The sequence below is a fragment of the Episyrphus balteatus genome, chromosome 2 (genome assembly GCF_945859705.1).
Source record: "Episyrphus balteatus chromosome 2, idEpiBalt1.1, whole genome shotgun sequence".
NCBI classification, from domain to species: Eukaryota; Metazoa; Arthropoda; class Insecta; order Diptera; family Syrphidae; genus Episyrphus; species Episyrphus balteatus.
Window position 1 is genome coordinate 62,110,393 of NC_079135.1, and position 25,036 is coordinate 62,135,428.

Here is a 25,036-nt window from a genome sequence, read left to right on the forward strand (position 1 = left end):
TACAAGACCAGTTGCATCGGATCGTGAATACCCCTATTGAAAACTATTGTTAAAAATTGTATCATAATATTAATATAAGTACATATGTATCATTTTGCTTCTTTTTTACGAATTATTCTGATGAATTGTTTATTTTTCTACATAATTTAAATTATCACTAAAATATTTATTGAATACCTTAACTTATTGAATTATTGTTTATTATCATATTACTGATTGTCACCCCACAACAGTTTCCTATTATTGTAAAATTTAATTAAAAAATGTATCATTCAACACTAACTTTAAGTTAATGAATGATAGCTATTATTTATTCTTTTTAACACTACCTATTTTGTTTTGCACTATAAGTTTAAATTGTAAATGGAAAATGAATGAATAAAAATGTTTTCTAATTCTAATTATGAAGAAACCAAGCTTACTAATGAAAATATGCAAGTAACAACTATTAGTATTGGTATGAAAAAGAAAGAGTTTAAGATAGGCAGCTATATATACTGCCCACCAAGGTGCTCCCCGACAGAAGATGACTATACAGATCTATTAAATCTTCTTGGGCATAACTTTCTTGTTGGTGGAGACTTCAATGCGAAACACACCCACCCGACAAACAATTTTGGTTCTATAAAGCTTTACAGATGCAATTGTTGCTTCTGTAAAGCATTATAGAAGCAAAATTGTTAGTAGGGCATTGGGATTCAAGACTTATATCAACAAAAGGCAAAAGACTTTTCCAAGCAGGCCATAAATACAATTGCAAATTCTATTCCTCGTCGCAAACTTTCCTCCCATCAAAAAAAAAAAAAAAAAAAAAAAAACTGTTGGTATGATATGGGAAGGGTTTCATGAGATGTTTTTCCAATGGAAACGCATCATCCCCAACAATGACATACGGCAAAAGTCTATTATTGCCGATAACTTTATCCCTTGGTAAAAACGTATTGGCTTGCAAAAGGATTCCTGCAAGTCACTGCGACTAAGGACACCTCCGTCGCTGATACTTCCATTGCAGCCGATATCCACAAATAAAAATTTGTATTCTGCATCGCACATGGCCAAGAAGACGACACTGTTGAAGCCTTTATAATTGTAATACAGAGAACCATCCGTTTTTGATGCTCTGAAAGCGACGTGCTTTCCATTCAAGGCACCTATACAAAGTGGAAAGTGCCACCGAGCTTCAAATTCATTGGCAATTTGATTCCATTGCTCACCTTCGGGAAACTAGAGAAGAATATTTAACTATTATCACACAATTCAAATTTAATTACAATTCCTTACTTGCAAATAGGTTCCCCGCAAATTGTCATGTAACGCCTTACAGATCTCTGGGACTCTTTCAGAGAGGAATGCCAACGAAATTCTTGATTGGAACTCCAAACTTCTGTATGATTCCCCTGTGGCCAGGAAACGTAGCACACACGATAAGCTTTCATTGGCCGAAATTGCAGGCCGCATTTGTGTCCCAAGTAACAATTTAGCTTTCATAAGGGTCAATGCAAGCTTTTTTTTTACTTGTTTAAGAATAAGGACAAGTCTTATGCAAATCATTTTGGCGCACATTACCGAATTTCCCCAAGACCTTCCTCCACAGGCAATCCACTAGCTAATAGCTTGTGACGAACAGCGTAAAACGACCTTATGCAGGCCTTTTTACAAAACAATGAAACATTTTAGGGAAGCTATAGCTTCACTAAGGAAACTATCATTTGCATTGGATGTTATAATAAGGCCTTATGGAGGTTGTTATAAGATGTTGAATTTATGAATAAAAAAAAGATTTTATTGAATTTTTTTTCCTCTTAATTTTTTTTCTATTTTGTTTTTTTCTTCTTTTTTGGCCATGACAATGCTTTTCCTGTCGTTCTGAAATTGGAAGAATTTTAATTTAGTTGAAAAAGAACACATTTTTTTTTTGTTTCACAAATGGCCCCGCCAGGAATCGATCCCAGGCACCTCCGCATACCAAGCCAGCACCTTACCAGTAGACCATACTTGAATATTAAAGATGAGTTGCAAAAAGGGAGCTAATTGAAACCTCACATAAAAATGGAATGTTTTTTTCTAAAGTGTTACAAACCTTGCATATCTGCAGGATAAAAGCTTTGCATAGTTATTGGTGAAAAACATTGCATACTTGAGAGATGAAAACATTGCATACTTACAAGAACCTCTTGGAACAGGTCTTATGAAAGCCTTCTGTCACTTGAAAATAGAAGGCTTCTTTAGAACGGTTCAAACAGTAGGCTTGTGTAGTTCGCGAACGAACTAGTTCAATGAACTAGTTCATCTTGGTGAACTACAGAACTTAGTTCAATTTAGTTCGCGAATAGCGAAAAAGATTTGTTTCAACAAACTAAACAGCAACCTAAAGTAGCCCAACTAACATTTTTGCTTACGGGTTGCAAGTCTAAAGGGCTATTCGCACCTATAAGGCTGGTATACTACCCACGGTAAAAAAATTATCAGTAAACGCTGATATTTAGACTTCTAAAAAACTTTTTAGGAGTATCTTATAGTGGGATTATAGGTGTGATGAGAAAATTATCTATAAGCACACTATAACGATGTCGAGAAGCATTTAATCCTATAGGAATCCACGACAGAGGTCATTAAAAGCTTCTTATCATCATAACAATTTTATTCTTATAAAGCTTTACAGGTGTACAAAATGTAGCATCTGGAATTGTTTATAGAAGGCATGATACTCAGCTTCTCGATTGTTCTATAAAGGACGCCAAAGAACGGGTTGTAACTTTACCTTTTCAAGTACAATATTGAAATAGCTACATTTTGATTCATGAAAACAAATTAAAAAAATAAATACTTTCATAAAAATATACATGTAAAAGTCTACGTGTTTTTAATAATCGCTACATGTTTTTCAATTGACTGCGAACATCGAGCATTTTTAGTGGGTTTGTTCTTTTGCATGACCGCAATCTCTGGATTCTTCTGTCCCGATTGTTCTACTCCCAAGAGAGCTTTAACAGCACCATTTTCCTCAGCTACTTAATGCGTTGTTTGTACTTGAGGAAATCTTGAACTGTTTTTGCCGAGCGACCAGTTGCATTGGTTTTCAATTCGTAATAAATACCAGACGGTTCTGTCTGATACAGATGTGGGGTTCCGTCGGAGTCAAAACCCATAATCTGGGCAGGTAATGTGAAAGGGAAGGCGTCCTTTGCTCTGTGTTTATTTTTGTTTCAATTATGTATAAATCTTTTGTGATATTTGTCTATGGATCAGCTCATCTGTCATCTGTGAAACATTTTTTTAGCTATGTACATTTTGTTTTGTTCATTTTATTTCTATAAAAACAATTTAGTGATCATTTTTGCTATAAAAATTAAATTATTTATTTCAAAAATAGGTACTTATCAACATTCAACAAAATGTCCAACAACATGCACGACATTCGGCGAACAAGAAAATCTTCCAAAATTTACTCAACAAGTTACAACACGTTTGAGTGAAGTTATTTTGTTCTTTTCAACAATAGAAAATTCTATTTTAAATTCCTTTCATTTGTGAACATTGTAGAATATCTTGGCAACTTAAGCATTAAAAGCAAAAAAAAAACGTAAAATCAAAGGAATGCAAGAGAGAAATTCCATATGCCGAACACCTCCATGAGAAGAACTGGCCAAGGACCCAATTTGTTTTGGGTGCTACGAAGAGAATGTATCTTGATCTATACTAGAATTTCTCTTTAATACTTGTTTATAATCTCGGTTAGACTGAAAATAAAGATCAATTCGATTTAAAAGCAGCTTCCAAAAGGGTCGACAAAGAAGGCAAATATTGAAAAGAACTTCCCATGATGATTAATTGATGATTATAATTATTTGGACTCGAATTCCGATTTAAATGTAAATCCATCTAACTAAAATTAATAATTTTGTTTAATAAATTCATTTACAGGTATGGTCAGAGGAGAGGAAAGTTCTTCAACCGAAGTTAAATGCCTTAGTTGAAATTCGACTGATGATAGCTGCGTTCCTTTGGAAATATTTATCTACTTTTTAGTACTTAAAACTACTTTGATCTACTTTGCTATACTGAAAAAGTAGTTCAAAGCAGCTTTAAGTACTTAAAAGTAGATAAATATTTCCAAAGGAACGCAGCTGATAAGACTTCTATGATCAAATAGCCCACCTGTTGGAAACGTCAAAAAAAATTATCATTTGAACGATTTGATTGTCGCAAGTCCAGAACACTCATTGCTCAGAGAAATCATCTAGATGCTTAACTCGCTTCAAAATTCTTCAAAGCAGTTGACAACGATGTCCAAGTACAAGGGATTGGGTTCGATTCCCAGCTTAAGTGTGGTATGTAACTTAGTTATTGACTAGTTAATTTTTATTTTCGGGTCAGGAAATTTATTCAATTCAAAGTTTATTGAGACTTTCATTTAAATACATTTTTTTTAAAGTAATAATACTAAGACTAGGTTCATTGCTGACTTGGACTAATCTAGCTTATGCATAAATATTCATAAAATGATTTAGATATCCTGTGTACAAAGTAATAGATAACTTTACTAGTTAGTAACATATATATTTAAGTGTTGTTCAAGGCACTTTTCAGAGTGTACATATTGTGATAAGGTAACTACTTAAAACTAGATAAAAACAAAAATAACAAGAGTCAAAAAGGACACAAATGTCCCCCAATTAACACGAGGAGATTTTTTATTTTTCTAGTTTTACATTTGAACACTTCAAATGTAAATCAGCTGGAACGAAAAATGTATTTTCATCATTTCATTACTTTTTAAAATGATAATCAAAAAGACGATAATCGTCTCACATTTTGAATCTTTAAAGCTATATTTGAAATCATGCCTATTGAATAGTTTATATAAAATAAAAGTTTTATTCTAAAGCCTGGTACGCAGCTCGCGCTAAATTTTAGCTCCCATACAAATTAACGAAACATTTTATATCAGCTAAAATGGATCCCATACAAATGATCGATAACTTGTATGGGAATTTTATCTCGGTTAAAATTTAGCGCGAACAGCGTGACTTAAGTGACCTAGTAGTCGTTCACTTATCTTGTCAGATTCAGTTTTACTCTTCAAATTTAAATTGAGCAAGCACTACCAAATCCGACTGATGTGCCGTAGCTGTTTTTTTTTTACCATAACTAAGTAGGATACCCCAATATCAACATTGAACTGAAATTGAGGATTTCAAAGTGATTGCTTAGAGAGACCTTGTCTCACCGCATCTTTACTTGACAAACTCCAAACTGCTCTTAATACCTTCACTCTAATCAGTTATGAGCAGTACTGATTGTATGTTACACCCCAATAAGATTAAATTTTTAACCAGTTTTTAACCATTGTATAACATACGAAGTCTGTCGATTCCAAAAACTCAACATTTACAAGGGGACTTTTGTTCCTTTCAATTTGTTCCTTACGCAAACCAAATAATTAACCAACCCAATGGAATAGAAATAAAGTAATCTTTTTTCCGAAACCCAAGGACCAAATAAAAATGCATATAGCATTGAAAGCCCCACCTTAAAAAAATAGCTAAGGTTTTGAAATGCCTAACTTAACTAATCCAAGCTCATTTATTTGCTGAATTTTATTTATTTAATTAAAAACAGCACTTCATTTGATTTCAGTAGGTACTTTGAGCATGTCTCTAGTTTCTAAATTGTTATCGATTAGTCATTTCAAGGTCGGGAATACAAAAATTGAGCGATATACAAACATTTAACCCTCTACTGCATGAATTAATATTAGCGGACGAAAAAATTAAAAAATGCTTTACATGGGTTCTTTGGGTTGTTTAAAAACGGGTTTCATTAAAAAAATTTGTTTAAATTAATTTGTTTAAAAAATTTGTTTATAAGCCAAATTTGGCTTCGTATGCATTAAGGGGTAAGAAATTTTACTAATTTTTTTACTCAGATTATGTAAAGAATACAATTAAAAATATCAAAAGATAAATATTTATCATTTAAAAACAAAATAAAGTAAAATAAATACATTGCATTACAAAAGGTTAAGAATTAATTCAAATTTGGCTCATTTTAAGACATGGAACCGAGAAAAGCAGTTTGTTTTTGTCCGTTATATATATTTTGTCTGGCTCACATTCTTTCGACTGCCGAATTAAGTCTTGCTCCAACATTTTCCCAGATCTTACAAAAACTAAAAAGTAATAAAATTATTGAAAAATATTATAGGTGAGCCCCCTTCCCCCTAAAATTTTTGTGGTTACGCCGCTGGAAATGGGGTAAACATGAGAAAAATGTCTCTTAAAGCGAAGGGGCTCCATTTCTGAAGTAAAACATACTTCCAAGCTAAATAACAATGTAAAGAAACAAAATTTTCCAATAAAAAAATTTAACAAATTGTGTAGATTTACAACCCCTCAATGCATACGAAGCCAAATATGGCTTCCGTACTTTTTACCCTCCCAAGACCAGTCCAATAATTTTTTTTCAAAAAAATATGGTTCACAGCATACACAATTAGACAATCGATCAAAAAAAATTTTTTTATTCCACTTTACTTTCCAAACAAACGCAGTAATTAGCACTTAAAGTATGAATATATTCTACACATTCGATTTCAATGCACACGACTGATCGACTCACCTGTGATCATAAAATACACCTTTATTTTGTGTCGGACACACGAAATAACTATCTCTATGGGTTCTCAGAAACACAAAGAAGAGGATTGTAATTAATCTTTACCATTTTTTTGTGACAGAGAAGAGAAAAGTGCATACAAACAGGCAAAACCATATTTGGCTTCGTATGCAGTAGAGGGTTAAAACTGACACCCGCAGCGGCATTGTTTGTAACGTCATACCCTACTATTTGTTAATAAAAAAAATAAATTGAATTATTAAGCTGATGATACGAAACGAATTATCTTCACAAAACAAAAGCGCAGACACACTTCATTTACTATGCAGAGAACTTATTATGACACCTCAAGTTCCAGATTTTTAGTCACTTTTTACTAGTTTCGTGTTTCTGTTATGGTAAATCTAGCCATAAACATTTGGTGGTAGCACCTTTTCAATATGTTGTTGTTGTTTAAAGATTATACATAATCGAATTAACGGAAAACAGCAGCCTTAATGGAAGTATGGAAACATACGAAAAAAAAAACTTATGATTTTTATTTCATTTTTAATTATTTCATCAAACTAATAATTAACTGAAACTGAATGTCAACAAAAAAAAAATTTTAAAAATTGCATATTATGTATATGGTATTTAGGTATATGAAATAATAAATTGCCTTAAAAAATATGGCATCAATATCGGTAAAACAACGACTTCTTCAAGCAATTTCTAAGCATCTTGTAAATCTACACATCACCACCAACATCACCGTTGGCCAATTCTTCTTTATTATCGTTTTCATCTTCGGCAACATGATGACGTTGCGGTGTTCTTGATGCATCCAAGAAAGCAGCAGCTTCAACCTACAAAAACAAACAAATAAATATTATAATCAATATGCTTTGACTTTTTTTTTTAAACAAACCTGTTTGAGCCTTGCTTCTTCCCCCCGTTGCAGTGGCCGGTGCACTAATTGATCCAAATATATCATCTAATCCAACTGTTGATTTTGGTTGACTGTTATCTCCACACAAAAATTTAAAATCATTATTCAAAAATTATGAATTTTGAAAAATTAAAAAAAAAAACTTACCCAAAATATCAGGTATTAGAGCTGAACGCAAATCACCTGAATCAAATGATCCCAACAAATCAAAGCTAGCCTCTTTTGTCGATGCAATATCAGGCTGACTTTAAGATGTTGTTGGATTTTGAGTCATTGATTGGCTTCCTCCTCCGTAATTCAGCAAATCGATTGGTGGAGCTGGCAATGTGCTTGCATAAGGATGCTCTTTGCTATTCTCTGTAATGTCTGGCATTACCAAAGGTGCTTCTGTTTGTTGCTCAGATACTTCTGAAACCGGATTGGTTGTAGTTTCTATATGGGGTATGGGTGGTGCTGGCCTTGATCGTGGCGGCTGGTGTGGGCGATCGGGCACGGATCCCGCAGTTGGTTTGGTAACTACAAAAGAACGAACAATTTATTCGAGACTCGGGAATAATATATTTTTGTTTGATTACCAAAATTATCAACCATTTCTACATATTCCAATTATTATGAACTAAATAGATTGATTGGATTATGTTTTGGTTTAGCCGGTAACCAAGGTGGATTCTTTGACGGGCGGCTTTCATTGTCAGTAACGACAATCGAGAGAGACACAGTGACGTTAGATGGAACATGTTCCTGGTCAGTTAGCTCGTCCAAATCGTTGGTTGTGAATAAGGGTTTCCTGCGAAACTCTGAAGGTCTAATTGGATGTCTTTTGACAGCAAACACTTGAACAGCATCTTCGGGTTCATGAATAAGACCACTGTACATGAGAAGGGCACAAACCATTGTGGCTGCACTGCAGCCACCACTATCACTTGTCTGAATGATAATACTTTTTGGATATGCAGTCAAGAAACCATACATACATATCTTTAGCAACGGAAAACATTTCATGTAAATGCGGTGCTTTGGATTGAGGACATGTGTAGATGGAGCCGTCTCCGACTGTCCGGCGTACCGGTGGAGGTAGACGTAGACAGTTTCGATTGCCAAAATTGTAGACGCTTACTTTTGCTGGTGGATAACGACTTTCGATGGACAACCGGATGTCTTCAATGTTTGTTTTGTAGGCCGATTCGAAGCCTTCAGAGGGACATGGCATCATTAGAATACTTGATGTAATGTAACTTATCTCGATGTCAACTCGACAGGAGGTGTCCTTGAGATTCTTGAGAAAACTGCTAGCACCACCTCGGATTGAGGAGAAAAGACTTCCTGTTTGTGCGGCAGCTGCTGCTTTGGGTGGCTGTGGTAGATTTTGTCCTTGGTAGTTGTATTGTTGCATGTTGTTGGTGGCAGCAGCTGGTGGTGGTCTTGCTGGACGCTGCTGTTGATGTTGGGGAAAACTATCTGAGACATTGTTGTCTGAATAGGCCGATAGGTTGGGAGAATGTGTTGGCCTTCGTGGTGTAGGTCGTGAGGGAAGTGGAGAGAGCACAGGTGCATTTGTTGTTGCTGGACTGTTTTCCGGTGAACCACTTGGTGGTATTATTAATGGTTTTTCCCTTTTAATTAAACAAACATGTAAGTCATTTTTCGCTTTTCAGAAAAAATTACTTACCACCAATTCAATTGGTCTCTTTAATGACCAATTTTTCGTTTAAGATATCCCAGCCAAACGATCTAAAATTGTTGAAATGTTAAACCTATTTGAGGGGTTCACAGTTATTCACTATTTGATGACATCATGGAAACAATTAAATCCGGCATCTGATGGCTTTGTATAATTTCCGTTTGTAATTCGTAGCTTGGCTGAAACTTCAAATGGATGTTTTTGGAAACATAAACAATAAAGAACACATCCTTAAGCACAGATATCCAATTTGGGGTCTTTAACATAATTGTTCCAGGTGGCAACCATTTCTGGAGATCTATACATCGGGGTGGTCACGGTTGTGAGCTGTTTGTAAAAAAATAAATAAATTTAATATAAAGTTGGGAACCATGAAACTGACAAATGAAAATTAATATTCTTGGAAGATGAATTTAAAAAAATATTTTTATTTGAAATGAATACTCTAGACACTCGTTTTTCAGCCCCGGTTGAATCGAATTAAAAAATAAGTTTCTTTCGCTTCTTGAAAATTTAGAGTGCAATATCGGTTCAAGACTTTTGAATTATTGGATTAAAATCGTTTGAAGTCCAATGCAACTAAAAAAATCTTTTTTTCAGATACGTCTGGTCGTTGGATAGGAAACCAGCGGTGTGGGTGCTCTTATTGTGATCACCATGGCGTGTCTGAACGGCATACGATGCTAATAGAACTGGCGGGCAATAGATTTCATAAGACAATATGGCATTTTTTACTTGCAAGTAAAACAGACACAGAGTTATGTCTTGGATGAGTTATTCGGCAACATCCTCTGGATAAAATTTGCCTCTTAGGCGGAACTGTATCTTTTTTCTTTACATCTTGGTTCATTACCTTTTTATATAATTTTATCCATGTTAGGTTACCCCTCGAATCGGTATATTGCAATCGAAAGAAGCAAACTTCACGTAGGCCAATTGTCTTAACAACTTAATTGAAGAGCTGTTTGCCGCTGTTAGTCATCTGTATAACGAACTCCCCGAAACATAATAATTGTTTGTTCAGTATTGTTATTCACAGGGTGATAAAATAAGATAATTTTGATCAGATCAATAGGCGTTTTTCTTCTTAAGTTTAGAACAGAGCCTGAACTGACAAACAAATAATTAAGTTTCTTTTTTTCCTCTGAACGTTCAGAGCTTCAAATTGTATTTCTTTTTTCATTCCGAACATTTTAAGGAACATGGTCAGAGCGCGCTCAGCGAGATCAGAATAAAATGAATGAATGCAAAACCTTACAAAATATGAAAAGTAGTGGATGAGAGTAGTCGCTGCAGTACTGAATTTAACCAACATATTTTTTATTACATCTTGAAAGAGGCAGACTAACAAAACTGAAAAAGTTACATGAAAGACTTAAACTTGAATAAAATGGAAAACCTTTTTTTTTTGGTCTGAACTTTCTTTAAATTTTTATTTTTAACCATTAATTTTGTAAAATTGTTTTGCAGGCAACGGATGATTCGCAAAAAGACTACAAAAGCATCCCGAAACTATTCCAGCCAGATCGTTGTTTCATCAAAGAAACCTAAAATCCAATATTCGGCTGTTTTGTCGGAAAAGCGTTTTGGAAAACTACGCAATTGGAAAATATTCCACCCGAGCAATAATTGGAGTAAGAATAAAAATGCAATTTTCTTCCCCTATATAATATTCTTTCATTTTTGTATTAATTTACAGGATTAAACAATGAATGCTCAATGCATTTATCCAGGAGCAAGAAAAATCCGTTCGCAATGCCATTGCGCAGCTTATTGGTGTTTCGATTCATTATGAAAAGAAGGGATAATGGATCCAAGAGGTCTTGCAATTTGTATACAGCAATTGCAGTTCGGTTGATCGAAAACAAAGTGAATTGGGATCATCGATCTTTGCTCAATAACCGATGTAGCACCAGAACAATTTGTCGCTCTCATGAAATCTATTATGGTGATATTTTGACCGCTGCTTTAACTGCTACCAAAACCAGTGGAAATATGGCTACTCTTCTAACAATCAAAGTGGAGATGAATCTATCAGCAGTATGGAGAAAATCCAAAGGCAACTAAATGAACAACAGCGTAAGTAAATTGGTTATCTTTCTGCAAAATAAGGTTCCCAATCGTATAACTCTAAAAGAATCATCTTTGTTCAGTTCTATTCTTATTTTAATTATTTTGTTTTTAGATACAATCTTTGAGATAAATGCTGCTAGCTGAATAAAATGCAAAATTCGTTGGAGAAATTGCATCACTTCAACAAGAAAACGATAAGCTAGAAGGCGAAAAGAATTTTCTCAAATCGAAATTAGATCAAATGAAGGCTGAGTTCCATTTGGACATAATCAAAGCCCTGGAAGGTAAAAATGCTGAAATAAAACGTCTGCAGACTGTTAGTATGGGCCCTCGAACTAAGTGTGATGAAGGGCATAGAAAATGTGCTATTGCGGGTAAATTTGAAGTGTATTTGTTTATAAAAATAAAATATTGTATAAATAATTTCTCGTTTTTTATTTTATTCGGTTTTATTTTTTTCCTCCCTCCTGGTGAGTATTGAATAGCCCTATTATGCTTCCAATAAGAATTCTGTGGTAGGCTTATAGGATCGAATACCACTTTCGGCTACTGATGAGAAACCTTACAGTAATCTTACAGTGTACTTCTTCGCACATTTATAGGATCGAATACCACATTCGGCTACTGATGAAAAACTTTACAGGAGTATTTCATCGTACTTCCTATAGGTTTAATAGGAGTAAAAAAAGGGGGCCTTTTTGATGATAAACAGGGTTATATGAGTCTTTTAGGTGTGAAATTAGTGATGACAAAAAGCTTCTCACCATCGTTATATCATCGAAATTGTTAGTTGGGAGTCGTAATATGACATTACGAAACAGCTTGCGCTCACCTTACATTATCATTTTTTTAATATATTTTTTGGGTGAAAGGAAGTCCCATCTGAATAGGGAATTTTCAAATTTGGTCCTTGTCTCCTTGTCTTATACGACGACAGCGCCCATTTTAACCCAAAAGACGTTTAAAGAAGGGGTGCAGAAACTCTTATTTCGAAGCAAGAACAAAAAACAAGTAGCTTTTTGGTCCTTGCATTACTATGATTTCCATTTAATGAAAGCAAAACGTACTTCTTCTAGACTTTTGTCAGGAACCAGAAAGCTCGACAAGTATATGAACGAAATTAAGAATTTTTATAGAAAATAAAATATGTACATATCTGTTATTTTTAGGTTGTATTTGTTTTATTATGTAGAATGCGTCAATTTTACATAAATTTGGATACAGTTTGTACATACCAGTTTTTTTTTTAATTCTAACAAAACCGGAGTGATTAAAATAAATTGAACTAAAATAAACTAGTTCAGAACTAGTTCATTAGTGTGATTTGAACTAAAGTGATCGATCACTCAAATGAACTAAAGTGCCCAACCTTATCAAACAGGTCTTATAAAGGTCTTCTTTAACTTATATTTACAAGGCTTCTTCTAAACACTTCCAGATAGCCTTAAGGAGACCTGCTTTTTTCCAAAATGGATGATTTGCGTAAGTAAGCCTTAAACTAAACTTATACAAACTATAGCTTGCCGAATCGAAGAAAATGGACCTTATGCAAGTAAAATTGTTACTTGGGGTGTCCTGCCTCTAAATGCTGGTTTTCACCATTTCTAAGAGCTCCAAGAAGCAGTCGCAAATAACGTCTGAACGAGTCCTTATCTTCCAGCCTCAGCTCTTGGTGGAGCAAATGGAAAGCGCCTTTTTCCTTCCGCCTAAGCTTCCACAGCTTCACCCACTCTCTTCTGATTTTTTTTTTCAAGGATACATAAGGCGGTGGTATTTACTGCACTTATGTGTGCCAAAACATTAGCTTCATTATCATCACTTGAATTTGAACTCATCTTTATAAACTTTATTCGAAAAACAAAATATTTTGAATTGTAAATATTGTCATTTATGACAACTACAATGCCCTTCAAGCAAACAAGTGTGACCTCGGTCCGAATCCGCTCCGCCTCAGGTGGAGCTGAGTCCGGCTTCGGCGCAGAAACGGGTCCGAAGGCGGCTCAAATTAGTATGAAAATTATAATCACCGCGGAGCCGATTTTATATTATTGGTTTTTTCACCACGATTTCTCCTTCGACTTTGTGTTCATACACAAAAAGTTGCAAGTGTGTGAGTGCAACCCCGTTTTTCTCGGTCGGAGGTCGGAGTGTCTTTTCTGAACTCCGTTTTCTTGCTTGAAAGGTATGTGTACTGTGGCAGAAATTATCTTCGAATTTACTTTTGATTTTCCCTTCGGTGCATGGCACACTTCTACACGTAAGTCAGCTATTACATGAAGCCTCAAGAGGCGCGCCTCTCTTCAAACGTAATGAGTGCAAAAGAGAAAAAAGATGAAACAAAAAATTATCCGACCAGAGAGTCGTGGGTCGGAATTCTGAGACTCTTTTTTGACGTTCCTTTTTCCACTTTTTCTTTTTTCAAAATTCCCTTTCATTTCTTTTTGCTTCTTGGTGCAATACAACAACAACACATTTTAAATCAAAAGAGAAATGTCAAATTTGGGGCCTGGACTCAAGGGCATCATGTTATAGTACGTGCCTCACAGAATGATTATCAAAAGAAAATTAGAAAAAAGAGTCAAGCCTCTTGAGGCTTCGTGTAATAGCTGACTAAGTATGTTTTATAAGACGCAAATTTGACAGCTACAGAGATACGCAAAGGAGATGGGAAACTTTCGTATGTCTTTCCCCCCAAAACCCTGTTGTGTACAGTGTTGTCTGTGAATATATGTGAAAGCCACCACGTTGGTAAATGACGTTAACACGCACACCTTTATAGATTCATGACATTCACCACACATCGGCAACGAACACAACGATAAGTTCACGACATTCTTAGTATTTTTTGTTTATGCCTACGTCTCCCCTCTTAAACCCTTTTGATTAAAGTGTTGTTAGTGAATATATATAAAAGCCACCACGTTGGTAGATGACGTTAACACGCGCACATTTATAGGTTCACGACATTCACCACACATCGAACACAAACACAAAGATAGATTCACGACATTCACCACACCTCGTAGCTTGTAGGCAAACGTCATTAGATCGCTTAGTCTCCAGCCTTGGTACAGTTTGTTTATTGGGGTTTTAAGCCAAAAGTCAGTGTCGAAGAAAAAAAAAACTTTTGACATTTCAATTCTGAGGCCCTTCAAGCAAGAAAAATGAGTTCAGAAAAGACACTCCGACCTCAAAACGAGAAAAACGGGGTTGCACTCACACACTTTCAACTTTTTGTGTATGAACACAAAGTCGAAGGAGAAATTGTGGAAATCTGGCGGAGCGGATTTGGACCGAGGTCGGACTTGTTTGCTTGAAGGGTTGGTCTAATGAGATGCTGTTTTGATAATGTGAACACCCATCCGACAGCCTGTCCGGTTTGCCGGAACGTATTAAAAAAATTTTAATTTTTTGGTGGTCGGACGGACATGTTGGTCAATTGAACGACATGTCTGTCCAGCAGACATTGATATTCCATTTCCTTTAATTTGAGAACAGAAGATGCAAATTAAACATTAAAAATAAGTTGGAGCTCAGGCGGAGCTGAGTCCGACTTCGACTACGAAACGGGTCCGAAGGCAGCTCAAATTAGTATGGAAATTATAATCACCGCGGAGCCGATTTTATATGTATTGGTTTTTCTCACCACGATTTCTCCTTCGACTTTGTGTTCATACACAAAAAGTAGCAAGTGTGTGAGTGCAACACCGTTTTTCTCGGTCGGAAGTCGGAGTGTCTTTCCTGAACTTTTTCTTTTGAAGGGATCCCTTCAAGCATACAGGTCCGACCTCGGTCCGAATCCGCTCCACCTCAGGCGGAGTTGAGTCCGGCCTCGGCTCAGAAACGGGTCCTAAGGCGGCTCAAATTAGTATGAAAATTATAATCACCGCGGAGCCGATTTTATATATATTTGTTTTTTCACCACGATTTCTCCTTCGACTTTGTGTTCATACACAAAAAGTTGCAAGTGTGTGAGTGCAACCCCGATTTTCTCGTTCGGAGGTCGAAGTGTCTTTTCTGAACTCCGTTTTCTTGCTTCAAGGGCTCTAATGATCATAACTTGTCTTGTTATACCGTGTATTTCTGTTTCATAGAAATGTTGTATGAAGAACTGTCATACATCAGTGTATGAACGGAGAATCGACTGGAAGTATTCCAATGTTGTATGAGAATGTTTCATAGAAATTTATCATACATCATTTTATTACATTTTATAAGAATTTTTCATACAGCAAGTCTTTTTGCTGTAAACAAAATTTATTTACTTAATAAAAGTATAAAAATGGGAGTTTTGCATTCATAATTTAATCATAAGGAATATGCACATAATATATTTTGTGTTTTGCAAAGAAAATAATAATTCATTGTCTTTTCTTGTTTTATTTTTAAATTTTATGACACGCAAGTTTCTGCTACTTTTCGTTTTGATTATTCAGTAAAAAAAAATTTCTACACTCCAACGAAACCTAACCTCACAATTCATTCAAACGAAATGTCAAAATAAATACATCAACCATGGTATAAAAAGAGAAGGTATGATCCACGGGGTTGCACTCACACACTTGCAACTTTTTGTGTATGAACACAAAATTCGAACGAGAATCGTGGTGAAAAAGTGCGAAAAGGAAAACACCATATGATAGAGACAAGTGCAAACCCATTTTGCAAATTTGTTTAAACTTCAAAATTAATAAAACAATAAAAAAAAAGTAAGTAAGTGAGCGAGTGCAGGAAGCGAAAGGTAAATCAAAATATCGCCAGTGTTGTAAATTTTGTTCTAGCGTTTTATTACTATCAATATATTTTCCTACTGATTCTTAAATATAATAACAATCAAATAACAATTTTTCCGTTCATAGGCACATTCTCAAAAACCACCCGGCCACCACTCACTAATAGGAGGGAATACTGGACATCCATAAATTCACCAACAACAGCAGCAACAACAAATTAAAAGATTTATGTTATTTAATATTTATTTTAATATTTAATATTGTATTTATTGTAATTTCTTTTGCTACAAAAACATTAAAATAAAAAAAAAAACAATTTCAGTGAAAAAAATTAATACAGGATTGTTTTTAGGTTAGAAATGTCAAATATATTCGATACTCGAGCATCGATCGATGTCTAAATGCCGGACGTCATTCGTTCCGACTTCGCCTCCGTTTTCTCGGAATGGAGATTTTCACCACACTAATCATATGCAATCGACTTCGCGGTGATTATAATTTCCATACTAATTTGAGCCGCCTTCGGACCAGTTTCTGATCCGAAGTCGGACTCAGCTCCTCCTCAGGCGGAGCGGATTCGGACCGAGGTCGGACTTGTTTGCTTGAAGGGTCCCCTTCAAGCAAGAAAACTGAGTTCAACAAAGAAACTCCGACCTCAGACCGCGAAAATCGGGGTTGCACTCACACACTTGCAACTTTTTGTGTATGAACACAGAAAAGGAAAAGAAAGACAAGGCCAACAAGAGCCAAAGCGTCATTTTGTTATTTTTTGTTGAAGTGTTTGGTCGCGTCTAGTGTCGTTGTTTGTATAATGTTATATTATTAACTATAAACAATTATATTAAATTTATAAACAATATGGAAAACAAAAAAGGTATGTTGTATATATCGCTCAAAGTGTTTGGATTAAAGTGTTGTTTCTGCTTGTGTTGTAGATGTAATCTCTAATGATGAAGAAAAATCCAGAAGGTGAAACATGCGATTGGGTATCTAAAAAAAAAAACACAAACAACAGCAGCAGCATCAAATGAAATAAAATGAAAAAAATGTATTGTATTTTATATTGTATTTATTGTGAAAATTTCGTTTGCCAAAATAAAATTAAAAAATAAAACAGTTTCTGTGAAAAAAAAAAATAGATCTAATTCTTTTTTTGGTCGCAAATGCGAAACGTCATCCCTTTTTTGTTCCTCTTTCTGGTAGGTTTTCGCTGCTCCGACTCAGGTCCGCCTTCGCCTCCGTTTTCTCGGAATGGAGATTTTCACCACACCAATACATATGCAATCGACTTCGCGGTGATTATAATTTCCATACTAATTTGAGCCGCCTTCGGACCAGTTTCTGGTCCGAAGTCGGACTCAGCCTCAGGCGGAGCGGATTCGGACCGAGGTCGGACCTGTTTGCTTGAAGGGTCAGTATCGAGAACTGTCAAAACTTATGACTACTTAAGGTTTTGACAGCCTATTAAAATTGTTGTTGTAAACAAATTTGTCTTGGAAATTGTTGTTGCTTTTGACTTTGCCAAATGCCAAACGTCAAAACCTTATTACCCCATTTTGTAAGATGGCGGCTCTAATGATCATACCTTGTCTTTTTATACCATGTACATCAACTACACCGAATAGATTTTATACATTACCCTTCAAGCAAACAGGTCCGACCTCGGTCCGAATCCACTCCGCCTGAGGCGGAGCTGAGTCCGACTTCGGATCAGAAACTGGTCCGAAGGCGGCTCAAATTAGTATGGAAATTATAATCACCGCGAAGTCGATTGCATATGTATTGGTGTGGTGAAAATCTCCATTCCGAGAAAACGGAGCCGAAGGCGGACCTGAGTCGGAGCAGTGAAAACCTACCAGAAAGAGGAATAAAAAATCGATGACGTATCGCATTTGCGACCAAAAAAAGAACAAGATTTATTTTTTTTTCACTGAAACTGTTTTATTTTTTATTTTATTTTGACAAACGAAATTTTCACAATAAATAAAGTATAAGATACAATACATTTTATTTTATTTGTTGCTGCTGCTGTTGTTGGTGTTTCTTTAGATGCACAATCTCATGTTTCACCTTCTGCCTTTTTCTTCATCATTAGAGATTACATCTACAACACAAGCAGAAACACATCACTTTAATCCAAACACTTTGAGCGATATATACAACATACCTTTTTTTGTTTCCATAGTGTTTATAATTTGATATAATTGTTTATAATTATACTAATATTATACTAACAACGACACGAGACACGACGCGATTATACACTTCAACAAAACATAACAAAATGACGCTTTTGCTCTTATTGGCTATGTCTGTCTTTACTTGTTTTTCCATTTCTCACTTTTCACCACGATTCTCGTTCGACTTTGTGTTCATACACAAAAAGTTGCAAGTGCGTGAGTGCAACCCCGATTTTCGCGTTCTGAGGTCGGATTGTCTTTGTTGAACTCAGTTTTCTTGCTTGAAGGGTACTTCCAATGATATCTATGAAACAAAAAATTGTATGGATGAAAAAAATTTTAATGTATGATGTATGTGAGGTATTATCTATGAAATAGGGCCCAGTCCTAAGGATAAAGCCAGAACTATAATTGGCGGATGGAGTCGGAAGCTACTGTCAATTGTTGTTGTTGTGCGCTCGCAACCGCACTCGACGGATGAAAACTTAAGGCCCCAACCCATAGAATCCGTTGCGTCCGTTGTGTCGAAGTTTTTGACTGACAGCTCGATAAAATACACACGTTCTTATGGGAAGCGACCCATAAGCGACGGATCGGACGGAGACGGACGGTTTCGACTAAAGAAGTTGCCCAACTTTCTACTTTTTCATCCGTCGTATGCTTTGACATTGGTTGTCAACAATAGATCTGTTCCGTCGAAACCGTCCGTCTCCGTCCGATCCGTCGCTTATGGGTCGCTTCCCATAAGAACGTGTGTATTTTATCGAGCTGTCAGTCAAAAACTTCGACGGAACAAACGCAACGGGTTCTATGGGCTGGGGCCTTTAGACATCCGTGTTCAGACAAAATCGAAGATACGATTGTCTAACATTGAATCGTAACAAGAAATGGCGAGCCTCCACAAGACTTTTCTTGTTAAGACACGTCAACATGACAAAAATTATCTCCTGTAGCCCAGTACGCAGATCGCGCTAAACTAAATTTTATCTCGACAATTTTTATCTCTACACGCGTTCGCTGAAAGCCAAAATAAATTTAAATTAAAAAATAACGACTGAATCACAGTTTCATTTACCTATACCTACATTCAATATAACATACATATTGTTTTACCTGCAGAATACCTTTTTTACGCTCTCATTTTGTTTTGTTCCTCTTCTTTTATTATATTTCAAGTTTTTTTTTGCTTGCAGCAACAACAATGACCACAAATGTCAAAATTTATCTGTGAAAAAATGCGCTGAGCTAAATTGAGTGGAGACCATAAACAAAAAATACCAAGACTGGAAACTTTCGTACGTCTTTCCCCCCAAAACCCTTTTTGTGTACAGTGCTGTCTGTGAATATATGTGAAAGCCACCACGTTGGTAAATGACGTTAACACGCACACATTTATAGATTCACGACATTCACCACACATCGGACACGAACACAACGATAGGTTCACGACATTCACCACACCTCGCAGCTTGTAGGCAAACGTCAGTTGACCGCCGAGTTTCCAGTCTTGGTATTTTTTGTTTATGGTAGAGACTTTTTGCAAAAGTAGTAGATGAGAATTCGAATTTAGCGCGTGAACTGCGTACTACCTAGCTACAAATCCTCGCTAAAATTTATCTTTGGAGGAAATTTGTATGAAAGATAAATTTTAGCGCGATCTGCGTACTGGGCTTGTGGAGGTGGCCTGTTAACCCTCTATAAAAGCTTCAAGGAACTAACAGCATAAGCACTCCATATGTCCATATATCCCTTCAAGCAAACAGGTCCGACCTCGGTCAGAATCCGCTCCGCCTGAGGCGGAGCTGAGTCCGACTTCGGATCAGAAACTGGTCCGAAGGCGGCTCAAATTAGTATGGAAATTATAATCACCGCGAAGTCGATTGCATATGTATTGGTGTGGTGAAAATCTCCATTCCGAGAAAACGGAGCCGAAGGCGGACCTGAGTCGGAGCAGCGAAAACCTACCAGAAAGAGGAATAAAAAAGAGATGACGTATCGCATTTGCGACCAAAAAAAGAACAAGATTTATTTTTTTTTCACTGAAACTGTTTTTTTTTATTTAATTTTGGCAAACGAAATTTTCACAATTTATACAATATAAAATACAATACATTTTTTTCATTTTATTTTATCTGTTGTTGCTGCTGTTGTTGGTGTGCCTTTTTCTTCATCATTAGAGATTCCATCTACAACACAAACAGAAACACATCACTTAAATCCAAACACTTTGAGCGATATATACCCCTTCAAGCAAACAGGTCCGACCTCGGTCCGAATCCGCTCCGCTTAGGCGGAGCTGAGTCCGACTTCGGATCAGAAACTGGTCCGAAGGCGGCTCAAATTAGTATGGAAATTATAATCACCGCGAAGTCGATTGCATATGTATTGGTGTGGTGAAAATCTCCATTCCGAGAAAACGGAGCCGAAGGCGGACCTGAGCCGGAGCAGCGAAAACCTACCAGAAAGAGGAATAAGAAAGGGATGACATTTCGCATTTGCGACCAAAAAAAGAACAAGATTTATTTTTTTTTCACTGAAACTGTTTTATTTTTTATTTTATTTTGGCAAACGAAATTTTCACAATAAATACAATACATTTTTTTTCATTTTATTTCATTTGATGCTGCTGCTGTTGTTGGTGTTTTTTTAGATACCCAATCGCATGTTTCACCTTCTAGATTTTTCTTCATCATTAGAGATTACCAGGGCTATTCTGGAGTTGTGATGCTCACAAGTCACAATTTTTTGTGAGGTAATTTTTGTGAGGTTTCTTATGAGGTTGTCACAATTTCGTATTCTGTGAAAAACCTCATAAGAAACCTCACAACAAATTCACCACAATAGAGGTGAGTTTCTTATTTTGACAGCCAGCTGATTTGTCAAACAAATTTGAAAATTTATTTTTAAAAAGTTTATTTTATTCTGTCGTGTTTATGATTTTTCCATTGTTAATTTTAAATAAATCGACAGTGATGTGAAATTTGACTTCTTGAAAAGTATTCCAGTAAATCGAACGTCCAATTTCACAGAAGAAAAATTCAATTGCTCCAGCTCCCAATTAAAAGGATACCTGCGAAGTGAGAACCAGAGATACCCAAAAGAGATGAGAAACTTCTGACGTCATACGCGGTTTGCCTACAAGCTGCTTTAGACATTTTTGGATAAGTATGCGTGAAAAAATATACATTTTTGGCGAAGTATGCGTGAAAAATTGACATTTTTGCTTAGGTGTGCGGAAAAACACCGTGGCTACACTATGTGTGTTTTTCACATTTATTCACGAATACAAAAGAGATTACAACAACACGAAATAAACAAATGGGTTTTGGGGGGTAAAACGTACGAAAGTTTCCCATCTCCTTTGGGTATCTCTGGCAGGGTTCGGACTTCAGTTTCAAAATTTCGAAGCAAATTGGAAAAATAAGTGAAGTAGATCCGAAATTTCGGAAGTAGATTTCAAAATTAAACTTTCAGAACATTTATTTACAAAAATTTATTCTAAAAAAATTATTTTTCAACAAAATTATATTTCTTTACTCTTTTTATTATGATCTTTTCCAAAAAACGGTTAATTCAGCATAATCTTAACAAATTTTTGATCAGGAATTCTTCAAAATCAGTCAAAATTACTTTGATAAACTTTATTTATATCTTGAATTCGAAGAATAATTGACCTCCATTCATCTTTTGAGATTTCAGTTGAGCTTTATTTCTCAATGCCTCGACCAGATTTAAAATTGAAGTTAAATCCCTTTCTCTAAATTTATTATTTGAAAAATATTTTTTCAATCAAGAAATAGAAGTAGATCCTGAAAAAGAGAAGTAGGGAAGTAGATTTTATTTTTTTCCCAAAATCGAAGTAAATCTACTTCGATCGAAGTAAAGTCCGAACCCTGATCTCTGGTGAGAACCGTATGTAAGGAATGAAACTATAGCTGAAACAGTCAAGAACCACGTTTATCTCGATCTACACGTCGTATGTAATAAAAAAGTAAGCCAGAGTCAACAAAAGCAAAGAACATATCCCATAAGATTCATTAGAAGCCCGATGACATCTTCACAGAAGGAGGACGTGAGCAGAAGGTAAATAAAATTTTAAGTATGCATTCTATTGTTTTAAATGAGACTGCCATACCAAAATCATTTACATTTCTCTATTAGGTTATACTGACGGTGGAGTTGTGGCTGCAGAGCCTAAGAATGAAATATGAAAATAAATGGCAAGACAACGCATCTGTTTTCTTCTTGGACAATTCAAAGCATCATCATCTTAGAAAATATGCTTAGGATCCAAACAGTAGACCATACAGGTAAGATTGATTGACGAACAAAATGCAGTTTTTTTTTCTATAAGAATTTTTATTTAGATAATTCGATGGCTGCTTACCCATGCCCACGACCCATCGCCGAAGGTTAACAAATGTTGTACCACCATCACATTTCCAGGCAAATAAACTTAAAGAAATGCTGTGACATATGCTTTCGCCAACCCTAAAGTAAAGTCTATACGCATTTAGTTGCCGATTGTCTGCACCAAGAGAGTGAAGAAGTACTGGAGCATACCTATCATCTGGGATTGAGCACCAATCTTCTTATCGATGCCGAAATTATTTCCATCGCTTATGAAATTACAAATGAGATTCTCCGTATATGGGCGATTTATTATAAATGTCTTTAGAAACAATTCTAATGAATCAGATTTAAAATCCTTAGTTCGCCAGAAAGTAAAACTATTGTTTTGTGCTGAAAATGCTATTCAAATAAAAAAAGTATAATTTTAATGGTTTGTTTCTTATTTTATTTTTTCCAATGACACGTTTATTTTTTTTCTTTTGCTTTTTTTACAAATCAAATTATCGTTTAAAAATTGTGGAATAATAAACGAAAATATCACCTATGTATGTACTCGTTTCTTAATTAGACTTTAGTCTTCTTTAATATTCCGGGACATTCCATGATATGTAATTGTTTGATTTGGATCAATCTGTTGTTGATGGTGTTGTTGTTCCTGTAATTTTAATTGTGGATTCTAAGTATTACCAGGAGGTGTGGCATTTTTAGGTGCTGGATTTTAATTACCTTCGTATCCTATACGATGATTCTTTGCTTGTCAGATATCCGAAGCGTGTATATTGAATTCAATCAATAAGAGTCAATTAGATGATAAGTTGGACCTTATTCGACATAATGTACAAGTGTTTATGCACTCCCGCTGGTTCACATGCGATATATTGTTGTTTGTTTATTAAGTGGCAATAACTGATTTCCTCATTCTTCCTCTATCATCATAAGATTTAAATAGAGCTTTTTGTTCTCATCCCAATCTGATCTGATTGGCTATCCGAAACTAAGCCACTCCTTGAGCTACTCTAACTCTCTTTCGGTCTCAAGCATAAAATCATAATGCGGTGATTAAAAAAAATTGTTGTCCAAAGTAATGCCGACGCAGGCCAAGTTCCAAATATTCATCGATGACTACTGAGAAATTATCTCCAGATGCAACCAACATCCAATGACAAACGTTTGGAACACATTGGGGTAAGACTTCTTGGAATTGCTTATAGATTTTCTCTTTTTTTTTCTGCATTAAGATGCAACAAAACAAGGTCTAGTTGCATTTTTGTTGATTCACAAATAAAAAAAACTTTAAATTGTTCTCAAAATATTTTATGAAAATACAAACAATTTCAAAACTCTAATAATTTGTGAGTTGTGACCTGATCTGAAGGCGATCACAATTTTAACAATTTTTATGAGGCTCACAAGTTGTGAGGGTATGCCAGAATTGGAAAAACCTCACAAAATCAAACTCACCACACCTTATGAGGTTCTTGTGATCTGTGAGGTTTTCGTTAGAATACGAAAAAGTCACAAAATCGAGTTCAACTTGAGTTATGAGGTTTTTGTGACTTGTGAGGCATCAGTGAGGTTTGCCAGAATAGCCCTGTACATCTACAACACAAGAAGAAACAACATTTTAACCCAAACACTTTGAGCGATATATAAAACATACCTTTTTTGTTTTCCATATTGTTTATAATTTAATAAAATTGTTTATAATTAATAAACTAACATTATACAAACAACGACACGAGACACGAGACACACGCGACCAAACACTTCAACAAAAAATAACAAAATGACGCTTTGGCTCTTGTTGGCCTTGTCTTTCTTTTCCTTTTCTCATTTTTCACCTCGTTTCTCGTTCGACTTTGTGTTCATACACAAAAAGTTGCAAGTGTGTGAGTGCAAGTCCGATTTTCGCGGTCTGAGGTCGGAGTTTCTTTGTTGAACTCAGTTTTCTTGCTTGAAGGGTACAACATACCTTTTTTTGTTTCCATATTGTTAATAGTTTGATATAATTGTTTATAATTATACTTATATTTTATTAACAACGACACGAGACACGACGCGACTAAACACTTCAACAAAAAATAACAAAATGACGCTTTTGCTCTTGTTGGCTATGTCTGTCTACTTTTTTTTCCTTTTCTCAGTATTCACCACGATTCTCTTAGACTTTGTGTTCATACACAAAAAGTTGCAAGTGTGTGAGTGCAACCCCGCTTTTCTCGGTTGGAGGTCGGACTGTCTTTTCTGGACTCCGTTTTCTTGCTTGAAGGGACTATATCCTCTAAGGGCCCAGTGCGGCATTTTTTGCATTTTAACAAAGTAGTGTTAGTTACACAAACATATGCATTGAACCAGAGCCAGGGACGGAGTGCAGTAAGATGCAGTTGCGCAAGGCGTTTCTAAAAAACAATTTATATACTCTTTTCACATTGAGATTGCGCTAGCGAGAGAAAAAAATAAAAAAAAT

The 25,036-nt window shown here is 35.5% G+C and overlaps 5 long non-coding RNA genes and 1 pseudogene across 6 annotated transcripts; 3 read left to right on the top strand and 3 right to left on the bottom strand.

Annotated features, from left to right (window-relative positions):
• Positions 1 to 2,496: 2,496 nt before the first annotated feature.
• Positions 2,497 to 3,633, top strand: LOC129911038 (uncharacterized). Its single transcript, XR_008771582.1, has 4 exons — positions 2,497 to 2,608; positions 2,663 to 3,160; positions 3,374 to 3,472; positions 3,544 to 3,633. It is a non-coding gene; the product is annotated as an uncharacterized LOC129911038 (long non-coding RNA).
• Positions 3,634 to 6,936: 3,303 nt separating this feature from the next.
• LOC129909467 (uncharacterized) lies at positions 6,937 to 9,190 on the bottom strand (annotated as a pseudogene).
• Positions 9,191 to 9,550: 360 nt separating this feature from the next.
• Positions 9,551 to 11,691, top strand: LOC129911034 (uncharacterized). 2 transcript variants are annotated; one of them, XR_008771578.1, is made up of 6 exons: positions 9,551 to 10,051; positions 10,111 to 10,203; positions 10,429 to 10,641; positions 10,701 to 10,864; positions 10,930 to 11,309; positions 11,416 to 11,691. It is a non-coding gene; the product is annotated as an uncharacterized LOC129911034 (long non-coding RNA). The 2 variants fall into 2 exon arrangements; XR_008771577.1 differs by lacking the exon at positions 9,551 to 10,051 and having other exon boundaries at positions 10,088 to 10,203; positions 11,416 to 11,688.
• A 6,362-nt stretch (positions 11,692 to 18,053) lies between these two features.
• LOC129911039 (uncharacterized) lies at positions 18,054 to 19,912 on the bottom strand. Its single transcript, XR_008771583.1, has 3 exons — positions 19,330 to 19,912; positions 18,204 to 18,520; positions 18,054 to 18,140 (listed from the first exon to the last, which is right to left on the bottom strand). It is a non-coding gene; the product is annotated as an uncharacterized LOC129911039 (long non-coding RNA).
• A 2,208-nt stretch (positions 19,913 to 22,120) lies between these two features.
• LOC129911036 (uncharacterized) lies at positions 22,121 to 22,986 on the top strand. The gene is made up of 3 exons (XR_008771580.1): positions 22,121 to 22,299; positions 22,378 to 22,526; positions 22,584 to 22,986. It is a non-coding gene; the product is annotated as an uncharacterized LOC129911036 (long non-coding RNA).
• An 11-nt stretch (positions 22,987 to 22,997) lies between these two features.
• On the bottom strand, positions 22,998 to 24,662 carry LOC129911037 (uncharacterized). The gene is made up of 3 exons (XR_008771581.1): positions 24,230 to 24,662; positions 23,296 to 24,168; positions 22,998 to 23,224 (listed from the first exon to the last, which is right to left on the bottom strand). It is a non-coding gene; the product is annotated as an uncharacterized LOC129911037 (long non-coding RNA).
• Between the last annotated feature and the right edge of the window lie 374 nt (positions 24,663 to 25,036).